Source organism: Cicer arietinum, chromosome 8, assembly GCF_000331145.2.
Source record: "Cicer arietinum cultivar CDC Frontier isolate Library 1 chromosome 8, Cicar.CDCFrontier_v2.0, whole genome shotgun sequence".
Lineage (NCBI taxonomy): Eukaryota > Viridiplantae > Streptophyta > Magnoliopsida > Fabales > Fabaceae > Cicer > Cicer arietinum.
In genome coordinates this window covers 22398998-22418154 of record NC_021167.2, presented here as the reverse complement: position 1 = coordinate 22418154, position 19157 = coordinate 22398998, and the positions used below count along the sequence as shown (strand labels likewise).

Genomic DNA, 19157 nt, shown 5'->3' with positions numbered 1-19157 from the left:
AAGTAAGGTATTATACAAATGTTTAATCGTGCATTTAAATCCAATTAAATGAAGGTTATAAAATTTAACAAAGTAAAAAAATAAAAATATTTAGATAAAAGTTACATATCAACATATCAATATCAATTCCAATAAAGCTCTCACCTATATTGCACTTGTAAAGGTTAGTTTGAGCCATTAGCTACATATGAGAAGAAAATTTTTAGTTCTATTTGAAAGAATTGATAAGCTACACGTCATGCACATGCAAATGATGTCTAACGTTTATTAACTGTTTCAGCTTTAGATTTAAATGTTTGTAAAAAAACTAGTATTATAAGGGTTCGCGATGTATTTTTTTCAATATCGAAGTTTAAACTATATCAATTAACATAATATATGATAGTAAATTAAAATAAATATATCAACTATCCATTTTAAAACTACTATAGAAGTTAACAAAATATATGTTAAATAAATATAAAAAAGGCAACGTTGATGTTAAATGATTTTTCAATAATCGATTGTTACTACAAATAAATAGCTATTGATTATTATATTTTGTTGATTTTGATTTTGATTTTAATAAAAAATTATACAATTAAATTGTAATTAAGGTATAAAAGTTTTATATGATCTAATAATAAAATAAACCATGTCTTTAAAATCTTTAGATTAAGTGATAAGGATACCATGTCTTGAAAGCTACATTTTCACAATAGAACCATTATGCGAGTTTTGTTCAAATCTAATGTTTCTATGCTTGAGTAGTTTACTCCATTACTTCTATTTGTACTGTAATAGCAAATCAGGTTCAATAATTTGTCTTTTAATGTTTTTATTTTTATGTTTTCTCATGGTCTTAAAGTGTTTGTACGTTGGAAACTCAAATTTTGGTTTAGTGTATTGTATTATCAATTTTAGCAACTTTTATTTTATTGTTTGTAATTAAATGATACCTAAAAAACTTTTATATATATATAAATTTTTTTAAATTGCTAGTGGACCACAAGTTCTCGTAATTTTCTTAGAAAATGATTATTATAGATTTTGTATTATCTGATTGCTTTAGTTTTGAAGACTAACAAATACATTGTTTTTCAAACATAACATTTACCAAATAACATCTCAAGCTAGAACATGCATGACGAAAAATCAATCCTCACTATTAGAAAATTGCATTTTAGCTCCCATTTTTAGCGTCGGCCCCCGATTCCGACGCTACTTAGCATCGGTTTAGCGTCGGCTAGGACGACGCTAAGGCACCAAATTTCATTTGTCAATTTTATTGACGATTAGCGTCGTAGCCGATGCTACGTAAAATAAAACAAATGCTAGTTTATTCATTTATTTTTTTTATTTTTTATTTTAATATGTAGCGTCCGAGGGGCCGACGCAAGGTTATTTTTAAATTTTTTAATATTATTTGTAAAATCATATTGTAAAATTAAAAAGTTTGGGTTTTGAAATAACCTTTCTCTCTGAATCCCTACGTTTTGAGTTCTTCTCTAAATCCCTAAGTGTTGAACCCTTCATACATACATTGAACCCTTCTCTCACACTTGAATCCTACATTTAGAATCCATCACCAATTCTCATTCCTCTCAATGTCGTGAGTATCACCGCCAAACATGTGACCTATCGAACCTGTCACTTTCACTCTCAGAGTCGGTCACCGTCCCCCTTTCAAACTCTGTCACCGTCAATCTCAGAGTCGCCGTTTAGTGTCCCCGTCGCGCTGTCATCTGTGGTCGATTCTCAAGGTAAGTGTCGATGTCTCACTCTTAGTGTAGCCGTTTAAGTTTATTGCATTTCAGTTGTGTATTCTTGTTTAGGTTTTATGGCATTTCAGTGTTGTATTGTTGTTTGGCCAAATCAATTTGTATTCTTCGTTCTAACATTTTCTTCGACCTGACATTCTTCGCCCTGGCATTCTTGTGTATTTGTTAAAGAGGATTCAAATCAGATAAAATTCACTCACAAACAAAGGCCACCCTTGGTTCACTAAGTAACATTGGTACCTCTTAAGTCACCCCCAAATTCACTGCCATTGACATTGGTACCTCTTAATTCACCCCCAAATTCACTCACAAACAAAGGCCACACTTGGTTCACATACTTGATTTGGGTTCCCTGATTCCCAAGCTTGACCATCAATGAAACCATACCAGTGTGCTTTAAATATTAGTTTCTCAGTGAATGTTTTGCACCATATACCTTCAATTCATAATAACAAACTACATGATTTGCTTGCATGAACTGCTGCAGATTTTGTGTTGTAAGTGTAGCTCTAAAGTGTAAATGGCAGTAAATTTGATGGCAGGTTTAACAGTGACAAGCATAATAATATTTAGAAATGCAAATGTCAGTGATTTTGATATACAAGTTATGAAGTGTTTAGAAATGCAGTTTAGAAATTCAAGCATGTTTAGAAATGCAGTTTAGAAATACCTGGATTTGCTGCATGAACTGCTGCAGCTCCTTGCACCATATACCTTCAATTCATAATAACAAACTACAACTTATCCAGATTTTGTGTTGTAAGTGTAGCTCTGAAGTGTAAATGGCAGTGAATTTGATGACAGGTTTAACAATGACAAGCATAATAATATTTAGAAATGCAAATGGCAGTGATTTTGATATACAAGTTCTGAAGTGTTTAGAAATGCAGTTTAGAAATTCAAGCATGTTTAGAAATGCAGTTTGTGAAATTCAGTTTAGAAATGCAGTTTAGAAATTCAAGCATGTTTAGAAATGCAGTTTGTGAAATTCAGTTTAGAAATGCAGTTTAGAAATTCAAGCATGTTTAGAAATGCAGTTTGTGAAATTCAGTTTAGAAATGCAGTTTAGAAATTCAAGCATGTTTAGAAATGCAGTTTGTGAAATTCAGTTTAGAAATGCAGTTTAGAAATTCAAGCATGTTTAGAAATGCAGTTTGTGAAATTCAGTTTAGAAATGCAGTTTAGAAATTCAAGCATAATAATATTTAGAAATGCAGTTTGTGAAATTCAAGCATGTAGTTTGTGAAGTTTTTGTGATTTTGTTAGTCTTACAAAAAATTCAAGCATGCAGTTTGTGAAGTTTGTGAATTATGTGTTAGTCTGACTTTGATTCAAGCATGCAGTTTGTGAAATTCAAGCATATGCAGTTTGTGAAGTTTGTGATTTTGTTAGTGTTACAAAAAAATTCAAGCATGCAGTTTGTGAAGTTTGTGAATTATGTGTTAGTCTGACTTTGATTCAAGCATGCAGTTTGTGAAATTCAAGCATATGCAGTTTGTGAAGTTTTTGATTTTGTTAGTCTCACAAAAATTTCAAGCATGTTAGTCTGACTCTGATTTCTTTTTCTTCCGAATTATGTGTAGTTTGTAAAGTGTTTTGACTGGACTACTTTAATTGTCAATCTGATCCCCTCGACGCAACGTTGAAGATCATATGGATGACTGAAGTAGTTGAAGGTAACGCTAGGGTTTTCATCCACATTGGTGTTGTTCAACTTGAGCTCACCTACTGACCAAGCACTTGCAACTTTTGACAAGACAAAGCGTCCCTTGAATGCTTTGACCAATACATCTCACTTGTTCTTCAAATAATCTTTAATAGCTTCTATTGATCTTTGCTTTGGAGGAATTGTGGAAAGTTGTCCAATTTGATTTGTATCATGTAAAAATGAAAATTTACTTCTGATGGTAGCACTTCTTGATAGTTGCTAATCTACTATGCACAACTAGACAATATCACTTCATTATGCCTATCATTTTCCAGCATTGCCTCATGCTGTTTCCCATTTTCATCCTTAAAAATCACTCCTACAGCTTTTGGTGTTTTACCTGCAACACCATCCTTAAAAATTATGTTTTTGGATGTTAGGTTTTTGATGCTCAATTCTATTAGGATTTTCATAATTCTGTTTTCATGCTCACTTTTGTCAATTATGTTAGGTTTTTGGATGTTAGGTTTTATAAATTCTGTTTTTGCTTCATAATTCACTTTTATATTTATTAATTTACTAAAGGGATATATGAAATCATAAAATGTTAATAAATCCGTCTCTCTATCTTGTGGTTGTCAAATGCATTCTTGTTAGTATTCGCACAGTTTGTGAATAGGTTTATATATCAATAATTTTGTTGTTTATTTATCTCTATAAGTTTATAACTTATAGGTTCATGAGTTTATTTATCTATATAACTTTTCAAACTTATAGGTTCATGAGTTTATTTAGGTTCAATTGTTTTTCAAACTTATTTAGTGATTGACAAGTTAAGTTTTGGTCTTATAGTAAATGGACCGTGCTTGGATGTACAATAGGGTACATGAAAATAGACGCGGATTGAAAGAGGAGTATGTTAGTGGTATTAAAGATTACGTGAAGAGGGCTTTGAAACAACCGATTTGTATATCTTAGGGAAGGATAAGGTGTCCGTGTATAAAATGAAAGTGTATGAAGATATCTGCAGCAACTACTGTTAGACTTCACTTGTACCAGGATGGATTTCAACCAGATTATTGGATTTGGACTGAACATGGAGAAGTGAAGCCAATGGTTGAAACAAGGGGAGGTTCGACTAGTAATAGGATTGTGCATCACGACGACCAATTTAATGCAATGGATGAAATGGTGTTTGATGCTTTTAGGCCTTATCAAGATGTCCTTGATGTGAACACTAACATGGGAAATGACACATTTGCTGAGGATGAGTTGCCTAACGAAAATGCAAAATGATTTTATGACAAGTTGATATCCACCAACAAGCCCATCAACGACGGGGCTACCCAATCAATGTTATCAATATGTGTTCAACTTCTAGCAATTAGGTCTAATTGGCATGTTCCACAAAAAGATATATATGTTGTTACAAAAATGCTTAAAAGTGTATGTCCAGTGGAAACATGCTTGCCCGATAACTATTACCAAGCAACACAATTGGTGTCAAAGTTAGGGTTGAAGGTTGAGAAGATTGACTATTGTAACAAATGATGTATGTTATATTACAAGGATGATAACAAGTTAATTGAGTGCAAAATTTGTCATTCTCCTAGGTTCATTCCACGTAGGACTGGTATGGGAAAATACAAAGATGTTCCAGCAAAAAGAATGTTTTATTTTCCTATTATTCCTAGATTACAAAGATTGTATGCATCAACTGAGTTTGTAGCTGAAATGAGATGGCATCACGAGAATAAAAAGAGTTCAAACGTCCTTCGCCATCCGTCTGATGGAAAAGCGTGGAAACAGTTTGACGATGTTTATCCTGACTTTGCTAGTGACCTCAGAAATGTAAGGTTGGGTCTATGTTCAGATGGATTTACTCCTTATATTCAAGCGTCTGCTTCTCCATACTCCTATTGGTCAGTTATACTCACTCCATACAATCTTCCCCCTGAAATGTGCATGACCAAACCATACTTATTTTTGACTTGTCTCATACCTGGACCTTCTAATCCCAAACAAAATATAGATGTCTACTTGCAACCATTGATTGATGATTTGCAACGATTATGGTCCAACGACATTTTGACCTATGATATATGCACAAAACAAAACTTCATCATGAAAGCATGCTTGATGTGGACAATTAATGATTTTCCCGCCTATGGTATGTTATCTGGATGAGGAACACAAGGTAAGTTGGCATGTCCTCATTGTATGGAAGACACAAAAGCATTCACTTTGAAATATGGTGGTAAGAATTCTTGGTTTGATTGTCATCGTCGATTCTTGCCAGCTAATCACTCTTTCAGAAGAAGTAAAAGAAGTTTTACAAAAAATAGGGATGAGAAAGACGGTCAACCTTACATTTACACAGGGCAAGAGATATCGGAGGTGGTGAGTAATTTTCCAAAAGTTACTGAAATTGGTTGGAAAAAGAAATTGAACGGGTGTGGAGTGGGTCATAATTGGAAAAAACGAAGTATTTTTTGGGATCTTCTATATTGGAAGGATAACTTGTTAAGGCACAACCTCGATGTGATGCACATAGAGAAAAATGTCGTCGATAATATATTTAACACTGTTATGAATGTTAAAGGTAAAACAAAGGATAATGAAAAGGCGAGAAAAGACTTGTCTTTATTATGCTTTCGCGGGGACTTGGAGATGCAAGTATTATCTAACGGAAAGATGGGTAAACCAAAGGCAAATTACACATTGACATCATCAGATGCCAAGTTGGTTTGTAAATGGCTTAAGGAATTGAGAATGCCTTATGGCTATGCTTCAAACCTTGCTAGGTGTGTCGATGATGAGAAGGGTACGATACATGGGATGAAGAGCCATGATTGTCATGTTTTCATGGAATGTTTAATCCCAATTGCATTTCATTCCTTGCCATAATTTGTTTGGAAACCATTAACTGAGCTAAGTCGATTCTTCAAGGATCTTTGTTGCAATACATTGAGGTTGGACGACTTAGTTAAGTTGAATGATAACATTCCAATGATCATATGCAAGCTAGAATGGATTTTTCCACCAGGTTTGTAATACCTCAATTTTGTCCTACAAAATAAAAATAATTTAACAAAATATGTTTATTTGTAAAAATTGTAATAATTATATTTAACATTAAAAATACAATAAAAACAACAACAAAAAAATCCAAAGCAAAACAAAAAAATATATAAAGAAATATTAAAATTCCCTGTCACGCATCCCATCCCACTTTTTCCTATGCTTATTTCACATCCCACTTTTTCCTATGCTTATTTCACATCCCATATTTCCTCGTTCTTTCACGTTTCCTCGTTCTTCCATGTTTCCTGTTTCTGCATTTTCACTTTCTTTCTATTCATTTAATTTTATTTTATTATTTTTCAATCTAATAATGGTATTAAGTTTATCAGCTTGAATACTCAATCAAAAAGTCCAGCCTCTCGTTCCCTTAATTGTATGAGTTTGCTTGATCTGGTTGCCAAAGCAGGATAAATCCATACCTTTAATTTATAAGATGAACACACCTCTTCTTCATTTTAGCCTATATATTAGAAGACAAAATCAATGTGAAGGGGAAGAGAGAGCTCAAGAGGGATTGATTTTACAAAAAAAAAGATTGCAACTAAAAAAGAGTTTTGTTTGTTTGTTTGTTGTTTCTAATATAAAGAAAGAAGAAGGATACACCACCTTCTGCAAAGCACCACCTCTATTCTTATCGGAAAGAGTATTTTCTCATTCTGTTTATAACGTACATTACTGAAAGATGATATTTTTGTGTTGATGTAAGGTTTAAATAGTAGTGTTTTGTTTGAGATTAATGTTTGACGTGAGTTTGGAAATATGTTTTATTTTTGATGTGGTTTGTGCAAAAAATAGATGTTGGTAATAGATGTTTGGTTGAAAATCTAGTTCATATCTTGTTGTGCTTGAGAAGAAAAACTATGCTTTTTTTAAAAACTTACAAAGACTGTGCTGTTGGAAATTATTATATGTATTTATATCATTTAATGTTGATGATTCTATTTAATATAAGTAATTATAGGCACAATTAAAAGGTTATAAATATCATTTATTTTATATTATATTATATTTTTTTTGTGCTATTTAATATTAAAATGAATTTTATTTTTTAACTTATTAAAATACAAAATAATTTAAAAGAGGATTACATTTGTAATTAGTATTATTTTTTAATTTAAGCCACAAGTTCATAATCGCAAATAAATTAATAAACTAAAAATTCATAAACAAATTAATCATAAAAATTATTTAAAATTAATTAAAATCTTTTAATCTCGGAATTACATAATACAAATTATATATTTTGAAATTGTTAAGATACAAATTAAACTATTTGTTTGTTTTGAAATTCAATTTAAAAATAAAAAATAAAAAATAAAATATTCTTAAGAGGATTAAATTAGATGTGACATCTTTTTACTCCTTGAATTTTGAGACACGAGTTGTACAATTCGATCGTCTTAAAATTCATATTTTAAGATAATTATTCAAATCAAGCAAGTTTATTTCTTTATGTTTGTCAAATTTTTTTTATTTAAAAGAAATCAACACATCCACATTTTCTACCAAGAACTACGTAGCTTTGATTTCTCCATCGCACCGAGAGATACGTAGGAGCAAGATCACACTCTTGTCAAGCACAATAATAAAAACATTTTTTTTACTCTTTTAAACACGCTTTTATCTCAAAAAATCATATTTATAAAAAATAATTTTATATCAATATTTAATAATAAAGAGAAATAAATATAGTTAAGTTGATATATTTTTGTACAATTAATTATACGTAACCGTTTTTAGCGGATGTCATAGGGTGCTAATACCTTCCCTACGCATAATCGACTCCCGAACTCAAAATCTGGTTTCAAAGATCATTTTTATTTTTTAAGGGTTTCCCAATATTTTCTCTATTTTAAAATAAATTTTGGTGGCGACTCCATTGATTTCGAGGAAAAACTCGAAATTTTAGGCCGCGACAGCTGGCGACTCTGCTGGGGACATTTCGAGAGTCAAGCCTAAAAATTAATTGTGCATAATTTTTTAACTTTTTTCTATATTTGCTTGTATTTCATTTTCATTTTCTTTGTGTTTTTTATTTCTTAATAAGTATTAGTTAACATTATAATATTCTTTTAGGCTAGTAGATTATTTTTTATTTTATTTTATGTTATTTATTTATTTATCTATTTATTTTATATATGTATATATGTTCTATTAGTATTATGGATTTATTGAATTATGTTTATTCAACACCTACACTTTTTTAAGACACACACTTATGAGTGGAACCTTATACCCGGGTTTGAATTAAACTTAAGCTTAGTTTCGAGATTGCTTAGTGGTAGCCTTCTGGATGTACATCCTGTTTGGTTAGCATGAAGATCTCACCTAGAGTTTGATCCTATTGAGGTTATTGTCACTTCAAATAGTTTACCTATTGTTGTTGACAATATTCTAAAATAGGATTATTGGCTCTAGGAACCGTGTTTAGAACCATAGAGCCTCCCTTGTGAGAGTTTCACTACATAAGCCAATAGATCCTTTCATTGTAAGATTATCTATAAAAACCAAAAAATTATCTCATATATTCAAGACATTATAAATATGTATTAGTTTCATTCATATGTCATGACATTTTTTTCTCTCTTTCTAAGGAAAAATAAAACATAATAGCATTTTGCATAAATTTTCAGGATTTTTGGGAAATCATATAAACTTTAGTCACGTGCTATTTAAGTGGACAATGGGATCAGAAAAAAGAAAAACTTTACTTTTAAAGTTCAAGCAATCTGATTTGAAGAGTTTAAGAGACATCAGCAGTCAAATGAAAACTATACAACGTGAGAGTTTCTTTCACAAATATGGGAAAATTCTAAATCTCTTGGCGGTGAATGTGCAAACAGGGGCCCTCACGGCATTGGCTCAGTATTATGATCATCTCTTAAGATGTTTCACCTTCCAAGACTTTCAATTGGCCCCGACATTAGAGGAATTTGAGCGAATATTGGGTTACTCCTTTGATAAAGGAAATCCTTATCGATATACTGGGCAACCACCGAGTTTGGATGCAATTTCTGAGGTGTTGAAAATCGACATAAGAGAGTTGGCAAGTACAAAAGAGGACAAAAGAGCCATTCATGGGTTTTCAAGAAAATATCTAGAGCAAAAGTGCCAGGATTTAGCCGCTAAAAACGAATGGAGTGCTTTTATAGATGTTTTGGCTCTGATTATCTATGGTATTGTTTTATTCCCAAACCTTGATAATTTTGTAGATTTTGCTGCCATCAATGTCTTCTTAGCTTTAAACAAACATAAACAAATCCCAGTTCCCGCAGTTCTTGCTGATGTATACTACTCTCTGCATATGCGATACGAGAAGAAGGGGGGAACAATTTTGTGTTGTGTTCCAGTGTTGTATACTTGGTTTGTGTCTCACATGTTCAAGAAAGGGTATCATGTTGGGGTTAAGAGTAATCGTGAATGGGCTCAAAGTATAGCTAGTCTTACTGGAGATACAATTTCATGGTACTATAGAGAACAAGGGGTGGAAGAGGTAATATGCCGAAACGGAGATTTTCCAAATGTACCTCTCATGGGAACAAAAGGATGTATTAATTACAACCCAATGGTAGCTCTGAGACAACTCGGCTACTCCATGTTGGATGAACCAGATGATAGGTCATTAGAGGCTTTTGTTTTGCACAATACGGGTATAGTAGACCCACCAATGTTGAGAAGGATAAGTCGAGCTTCTGAGTTGATCATTAGAAAAGGAAAAATACTCGGATGTAGAAGTTGCAGTACAAAAGAACCCTATCAACAATGGGTAAAGAAAAGAGTCCAAGAAATCAAGCTGCCTTTCCACAGTACACCCTCAAATGATCAGGAAATTCCTGAACCTATCCTTGTTGCAAATGAAGAGATAGAAGAACTCAAAGCATCATTGCTCAAATCTGAAGAGGAGAAAAAAGCGCTTCAAGCAAAGTTAGAAAAAGTCACCTAAGAGAATGAGAATTTACGATCAGAAAACACATGTAAAAATCAGTTTATCGAAAGAAGCAACAAGAGATTGAAAATTGAAAAAGGAAATAAACTTGACATACAAGATTGTTTAAGAGGCGCAAATGAAGAGTTAGATGTGCGAAGGCAAGAAAGGAATGCAGCTATTGAAGAAGCCTATATGTGGAAGCAATTGTGGACAAAATCAGCAAGCTCTGAGAAGAACATAAAAAGGGAGTTTGAAGATTTAAAGAAACAACTGAAAGAAATGGTAGATAAATATGAGAGTCAAGTAAGGAATGAGAGGCAACAAAAGGAAGAAATCGAAGAATTACTCTCAAAACACCAAGATGCACTAAAAGCAGAAATGGAAGCTTCTAGTGAGTTGAAGAATTACATTGATTATCCAAAAAAGATCTATAATGACTTGAAGGATGAAACCATATACTGGGAGGAGCGTTTCATGGTGTTGCTTGGGCAATTGAAAAGCCAAGAGATTTATAAAGAGTTGGAAGATAAAGGCAAGCATTGGAAAGATTGCTTTTCAAAATTGGCAATGCTAGCTAATCAGGCAATCATAAAAATTCCAAAACATCTAAGAGAGATTGATGCAGTAATGCATCCACTCAACACTACAATCAAAGTCTACAAGTTCGTCTAATATTGCAAATATTTAGTAGAAGAATTGGAGGAGAAGATTGATTGTCCTCTTGAAAAAGATGATTGAAATACCATAGTCAATGTAGCTTTTTAATTTAAATGCAATGTACTTTTTTCTCATCAATGAAGGATTTGCTATTTTGTTTATCGATTCTCATATTCTTCTTTCATTAATAATTCGTGCAAGACTTATGATTCCCCAACATCCAAAAAAATAATTGCATTTTCATTCCATTCATGTTTAATACATACTCATAACTTTTTATTTATTTATTAAAAAAAAAGCACAGAAAAAATCAATAAAGCTGTTTCCCCGACACCCTTATCGGACTCGTGCAAACTCGAAGATCATGGAAGAACTTGAGCAAAATCAAGAGGTGATGAGAATGGATGTCAACCAATTGAAGGACAAGGTTGATCAAATCTTAGAAGCTATACAAGCTTTGTCAAGGAAGGGGAATACTGATGAGAATCCTCCGGCTGCAAATGAAGAACACCAAACCACTCCTTCTCACCCACCAGGCTTTACCCCGACTACCCAGCAACCTCGTACAACAACTATACAATTTCCTATGTACGGTCTTCCACCCGGTTATACTCCACCCTTAGTCGTCAACCCCATGGAAAACAACCCAAACCACTTAAACCCCCAAAACACTCAACCCTCAGAAAATATTCCATATATTGCACCCCAAGTACCCCATTTCGATACTAATGGAAATTGGCATCAACCTCACATTGGGGATGATACACAATCAAAGGAAAAATTCCATGTCTTGGAAGTTTTGTTTATCGATTCCCATATTCTTCTTTCATTAATAATTCGTGCAAGACTTATGATTCCCCAACATCTAAATGTAAAAAATAAAATAATAATTGCATTTTCATTCCATTCATGTTTAATACATACTCATAATTTTTTATTTATTTAAAAAAAAAACACAGAAAAAATCAATAAAGTTGTTTCCCCGACATCCTTATCGGACTCGTGCAAACTCGAAGATCATGGAATAACTTGAGCAAAATCAAGAGGTGATGAGAATGGATGTCAACCAATTGAAGGACAAGGTTGATCAAAACTTAGAAGCTATACAGGCTTTGTCAAGGAAGGGGAATACAGATGAGAATCCTCCGACTGCAAATGAAGAACACCAAACCACTCCTTCTCACCCACCAGGCTTTACCCCGACTACCCAACAACCTCGTACAACAACTATGCAATTTCCCATGTACGGTCTTCCACTCGGTTATACTCCACCTTTAGTCGTCAACCCCCAAAACCCAAACCAATCACAAATTCCATCTCCTCTGGGCTATTGAGGGGTATAATGTTTATGGCCTTGAAGCTTTCGATATGTGTTTGGTTCCTGATGTGACTATCCCTCCCAAATTCAAGGTTCCTGACTTTGAAAAATACAAGGGCAACACATGTCCTAAAAATCATGTAACTATGTATTGCAAAAAAGTGGCATCTCATGCTCATAACGATAAACTTCTCATTCACTTTTTCCAAGACAGTTTGAGTGGGGAATCGTTAAGTTGGTATATACATCTTGAGCGAAATCAAATTCGTTCATGGAAGGACCTAACTGATGCCTTTTTGAAGCAATACAGGTACAACGTTGACATGGCCCCTGATAGGATGCAATTGCAAAATTCATGGAAAAAGGACAACGAAACTTTCAAAGAATACGCACAACGGTGGAGGGAAATGGCCGCACAAGTAGAACCCCCATTATCTGAAAGAAAAATGGTTGGTATGTTTATGGATACTCTCCAGTCTCCTTTTTATGACAAGATAATTGGGAGTATGTCATCAAACTTTTTTGACCTTGTCATGATAGGAGAAAGGATAGAAAGTGGGATGAGGAGTGACAAGATCGTATGTGCAGCAACTAGCGTGAAACGACCCCAGACGACATTCACAAAAAAGAAAGAAGGAGACGCTAACGATATAATGGTAAACCCTAGAGTCTCCCATTTTCCACCCATCAATTCTTATCAACCCCCAAATTTCTAGCCCCAGATACCACAAACTCCTTACATCCCTTATCCATATGTGGCCGCAACCACACAAACTTCATACCCTCAATATCACCCTTCAAGACCACTTTTTTATCAACCACCACCTACCATATTTTCCCCACAAAATCAATGGAACCAGAACCCAATCTCAAATCACTACAGACCACCTGTCAATCGAGAAAAAAGGATAACACGTTTTGATCCAATTCCCGTGACGTATAGCCAATTGTTGCCCCATTTACTTCAAAATTCAATGGTAGTCGTAAGACCAATGAAACCTCTTGAACCACCATTTCCAAAATGGTATAATCCAAATTCCAAATGTGAATATCATGCAGGAGCCGTTGGGCATTCCATTGAAGATTGTCAAGCCCTAAAATCTAAAGTGCAAGAATTGATTAATGCAAAATGGCTTACCTTCAAGGAGGACAGTCCCAACATAGGGAGCAATCCTTTGCTGGGCCACGGGGATTCCTCTGTCAATGTCATTGAAGATTGGATAGACCAATATGCAATAGATGGTCATGTGTTCACCATAGGATCATGTATGGAAAGTAATATATCTTTCACAAAACCAATGGAAATTCTTTACAAAAAAGAGAATCTTAAGCCAACTCCTAGCAAGCCAAATGCAATAATTGTCCAAGCACCAATCCCTTTTCCTTATGAAAATACCAAGGCAGTACCGTGGAAATACGAAGTCACATCCCACTTGGCCAATCATCAACCAAGTGATGGTTGTGAACCTAGAGGAATTGATGTCACTAACATCTCAGGGATTGGTGGAATGACTCAGAGTGGTCGAGTATACACTCCTGAACAACTTAGGAAAAAGGAGGTTCATGGAGAAAAAGGGAAAGAAGATATGTATCATTCCATGAAAGGACAAGAGACCAATAAAAAGACGGTGTCTGAAGAAGCTAATAAATTTTTAAAGTTTATCAAGCAAAGTGAATATAAGGTGGTGGATCAGCTAAATCAAACCCCTTCCAAAGATATCAATTCTCTCATTGTTATTAAACTCTGAAGCACATAGAAGGGCACTGATGAAAGTTCTAAACGAAGCCCATGTTACTCACGATATCACTGTCGATCAGTTTGATGGAGTTGTTGGTAACATCACTACGAGTAGTTGTCTAAGTTTTAGCGATAATGAATTACCAGCTGAAGGACCAGAGCATAATAAAGTGCTACACATCTCTGTGATGTGTCACGATCATATTCTTGCACGAGTGCTAGTAGATAATGGTTCATCGTTAAATGTCATGCCTAAATCAACACTATCAAAATTATTTGTTGAGGGAGCCTGTTTGAAGCCTAGTGCTTTGGTGGTGAAAGCGTTTGATGGATCTAGAAGACAAGTTGACGGTAAGATTAACCTGCTGATTCAAATCGGACCCCATATCTTTGGGATAACCTTCCAAGTGATGGATATTAAACCGGCGTACACTTGCACGAGTGCTAGTAGATAATGGTTCATCATTAAATGTCATGCCTAAATCAACACTGTCAAAGCTATTTGTTGAGGGAGCCTGTTTGAAGCCTAGTGCTTTGGTGGTGAAAGCGTTTGATGGATCTAGAAGACAAGTGATTGGTGAGATTGACCTGCCAATTCAAATCGGACCCCACATCTTTGGGATAACCTTCCAAGTAATGGATATTAAACCGGCGTACAGTTGTCTTTTAGGGAGACCATGGATTCATGCTGCTGGAGCAGTGACATCCACTCTCCATCAAAAGCTAAAGTTTACAGTGAACAATAAGCTGGTAATAATATATGGGGAAGAAGATATGATAGTAAGTCATTTATCTTCTACAGGCTACATTGAAGACACGGAGGAAGCCATAGAGACTTTCTTTCAAGCATTAGAAATTGCCAATGTTGTCTTCATGGGTGAAGGATATCGTTTAAAAGAACCAAAACAATCTACCATATCATTGAAGTCTACCAAATCCATGTTAGAAGGAGGAGTTTTTCTCAATTTGGGGAAGTTGATAGAAATACCAGAAAAGAACAATAGGTACGGGTTGGGATATGTACCTACTCAAGCTGATGAAGAAAAGGCTGCGAAGGAAAAAAGAGAAAACAAGGTGACTCGTCGAGAAAACTGGATACCGAATTCACAGAAGATTCCTATTTGTGACATTCGTCAAAATTTTCAAAGCGCCGGAATAATATATGCTGATCAGGTGGCTGTTGCGGAAGAGGATCATGGTGATGATGATACCCTCAAGCTAGTGTACCCTTGTCCTCCAAACACCAATCTCAACAATTGGAAGATCATCGAGTTTCCCGTGTTTGTTAATTCATGTTCAAAGTAATTATGTATTTTTAACTCCTTTTGCTCTGCCCAAGGCTATAAGGATAACTAATTAGGGTATATGTATTTCAATTCCGTACTTATTATCAATAAATGCATTTTTGAATTCTCCAACTGGTTTTGTTTTTTCTCTTTTCTCTTTTCTCTTTTCTCTTTCTTTTGGCGATCCTTATTCATATTTTCTTTTTTTTTTTTCCCCTTTTTTCTCTTAATTTAAACAATGCAGAGTCGAAAATGAATATTTTGAAAATAGCAGCGCTAGAACCATTTCTTGTAATTTTGAACATCTGATTAATCATGCTGATGAGGATTTTGAACACGATTGTGAGCTTCCCCCAAAACTAGAAAGCCTAATTGAGCAGGAAGCTAAGATAATCCAACCCTATCAAGAACTTGGTGAGGTGATCAATTTAGGGGACTGAGCATGATAAAAAAAAATAAGTTAAAATTGGTATGTCTATGAAAGAAAGTGAGCGAGAAAAGTTGGTTAAACTTTTAATTGATTATGTGGATGTCTTTGCATGGTCATATCAGGATATGCCCGGGTTAGATACTAACATAGTTGAACACAAGCTACCACTAAAGCCTGAATACACTCCAATTAAACAGAAGTTGAGAAGGATGAGACCTGATATGTCGCTTAAAATTAGAGAAGAGGTCAAGAAGCAATTTGATGCTGGTTTCTTAGCAGTAGCAAAATATCCTCAATGGGTGGCTAATATTGTACCAGTTCCAAAGAAAGATGGAAAGGTTCGAATGTGCGTTGATTATCGGGATTTAAATAAAGCTAGTCCTAAAGATGATTTTCCTCTACCTCATATTGATGTCCTAGTGGATAGCACTGCTCAATACTCTCTTTTCTCCTTCATGGATGGTTTCTCAGGGTACAATCAAATCAAGATGGCTCCCGAAGATATGGAAAAAACTACGTTCATCACACAATGGGGGACTTTCTGCTATAAAGTGATGCCATTTGGATTGAAGAATGCCGGGGCAACCTATCAAAGAGCAATGGTAACCTTGTTTCATGACATGATGCATAAGGAAATAGAGGTTTACGTGGATGATATGATCGCAAAATCTCGAACCGAAGAAGACCATGTTGTTAACCTTCAAAAGTTATTTGAGCGACTAAGGAAGTTCAAACTTCGTTTAAACCCTGCTAAATGCACATTTGGAGTAAGATTAGGCAAATTACTTGGGTTTATCGTTAGTCAAAAAGGGATAGAGGTGGACCCAGATAAAGTAAGAGCAATACAAGAAATGTCGGCTCCACGCACGAAAAAAGAAGTTCGTGGCTTTTTGGGTAGATTGAATTACATTGCGAGGTTTATATCGCATTTCACCGCTACATGCGAACCGATTTTCAAACTGTTGCGCAAAGACCAAAAGGTTGAATGCAATGAGAATTGTCAAAAAGCTTTCGAAAAGATTAAGCAGTACTTATCAAAACCTCCCATCCTAGTGCCTCTTGTTCCTGGGAAACCACTTATTATGTACTTAACAGTACTTAACGAGTCAATGGGCTGTGTACTGAGGCAGCATGATGAATCTGATAGGAAAGAACATGCTATTTATTATTTGAGCAAAAAGTTCACCAGTTGTGAAACAAGATATTCACTGCTTGAACGAACTTGTTGCGCATTGGCATGGGCTGCTCGTCGGTTGAGGCAATATATGTTATGTCATACAACTTGGTTGGTGTCTAAAATGGATCCAATTAAGTACATCTTTGAGAAACCTGCTCTTACTGGAAGGATCGCCCGTTGGCAGATGTTGTTATCAGAATACGATTTGGTATATGTTACACAAAAATCCATCAAAGGAAGCGCACTAGCAGAGTACTTAGCCCAACAACAGGTAGAAGATTATCAATCAATGCAGTGTGAATTCCCCGATGAAGACATAATGACTTTATTTGAAGAGATTGAATCATCTGATAAAGAAAAATGGAGGTTGGTGTTTGATGGTGCCTCTAATGCATTAGGGCATGGAATTAGAGCCATTTTGATTTCTCCAGAGAACCAGTTCACTCAATTTACGGCTAGGTTGTGTTTTGATTGTACAAACAATATTACAGAATATGAAGCATGTGTTATGGGCATTAAAGCAGCTATCGAATCAAATGTAAAATTTCTTGAGGTATATGGAGACTCATTGTTGGTCATCCATCAGACGAAAGGAGAGTGGGAAACGCGAGATTCTAAATTGATTCTGTATCACACCCATATCAAAGAATTCACAGAACATTTCGAGAAGATTACTTTTCACCATATCCCTTGAGAAGAAAACCAGTTAGCTGACGCCTTGGCCACTTTGTCGTCAATGTTCAAAATAACCACTAATCAAGACGTTTCGGTCATAAAAATTCAACAAAGAGATAAACATGCATATTGCTTATCAATAGAAGAAGAGTTGGATGGCAAGACGTGGTTTTATGACATCAAATCATATGTTAAGAATTAGGAATATCCATTGGGTATTTCAGAGAACGACAAAAGGGTTTTAAGGAGATTGTCAATGAATTTCTTCTTGAATGGTGATGTGCTTTATAAGAGAAATCATGATATGATTCTCCTCAGATGTGTGGATAAAGCAGAAGCGAAGAAAATTATCCAAAAGGTTCATGAAGGTTCTTTTGGAGCTCATGCAAATGGGCACACAATGACAAGACAAATCTTAAGGGTTGGCTACTATTGGTTGACCATGGAGTCCAACTGCTTTAGTCACGTAAAGAAATGTCACAAATGTCAAATCTATGCTGATAAAATACATGTACCACCCACTTCTTTGAATGTTTTAACATCACCGTGGCCATTTTCAATGTGGGGAATGGATGATATTGGACTCATCGAGCTTAAGGCTTCAAATGGACACCGGTTTATCCTAGTAGCTATTGATTATTTCACAAAATGGGTTGAAGCTGCTTCTTATGTCAATGTGACGAGAAGTGTGGTTGTCAAATTCATCAAAAGAGAATTGATTTGTCGATATGGATTGCCAAATAAGATAATCATTGATAACACGACTAATTTGAATAACAAAATGATGAAAGAGTTGTGTGATAATTTAAAAATTCAGCACCATAATTCTTCTCCATATCGTCCGAAAATGAATGGTGGAGACATATAAGGATTGGCATGAAATGCTTCCCTTTGCAATACATGGCTATAGAACCTTTGTCCGTACCTCAACAGGGGCAACTCCTTTCTCATTGGTGTATGGAATGGAAGCGATACTTCCCATCGAAGTCGAAATTCCCTCGATCAAAGTCCTGATGGAAACAAAACTAGAAGAGGCAGAGTGGGTTCAATCACGATATGACCAATTGAATCTCATAGAAGAAAAAAGAATGATAGCTTTGTGTCATGGTCAGCTTTATCAGAAAAAACTCAAAAAAGCCTTCGAGAAAAAAGTCTGTCCTCGAGAAATTCGAGAAGGAGAATTAGTGTTAAAGAAAATATTGCCCATAAAAAAGGATTCTCGGGGAAAGTGGACTCCGAACTACCAATGACCATATGTTATGAAAAAAGCTTTCTCTGGGGGAGCTCTAATACTCGCAGAAATGGATGGAGATGAGCTTCCACTTCCAGTAAACTCAGATGCAGTCAAGAAATATTATGCTTAAAAAAAAATTGAAAATTGGGCTCGCTAGGTTGAAAACCTGAAAAGGCGACCTAGGCAAAAATTAGAGCATCCCGATGGATTGAAAACTTGGAA

At 34.9% G+C, this 19157-nt stretch overlaps 1 pseudogene; it reads left to right on the top strand.

Annotated features, from left to right (window-relative positions):
• Positions 1-5628: 5628 nt before the first annotated feature.
• On the top strand, positions 5629-19065 carry LOC105852339 (uncharacterized; annotated as a pseudogene).
• The last annotated feature ends 92 nt before the right edge of the window (positions 19066-19157 follow it).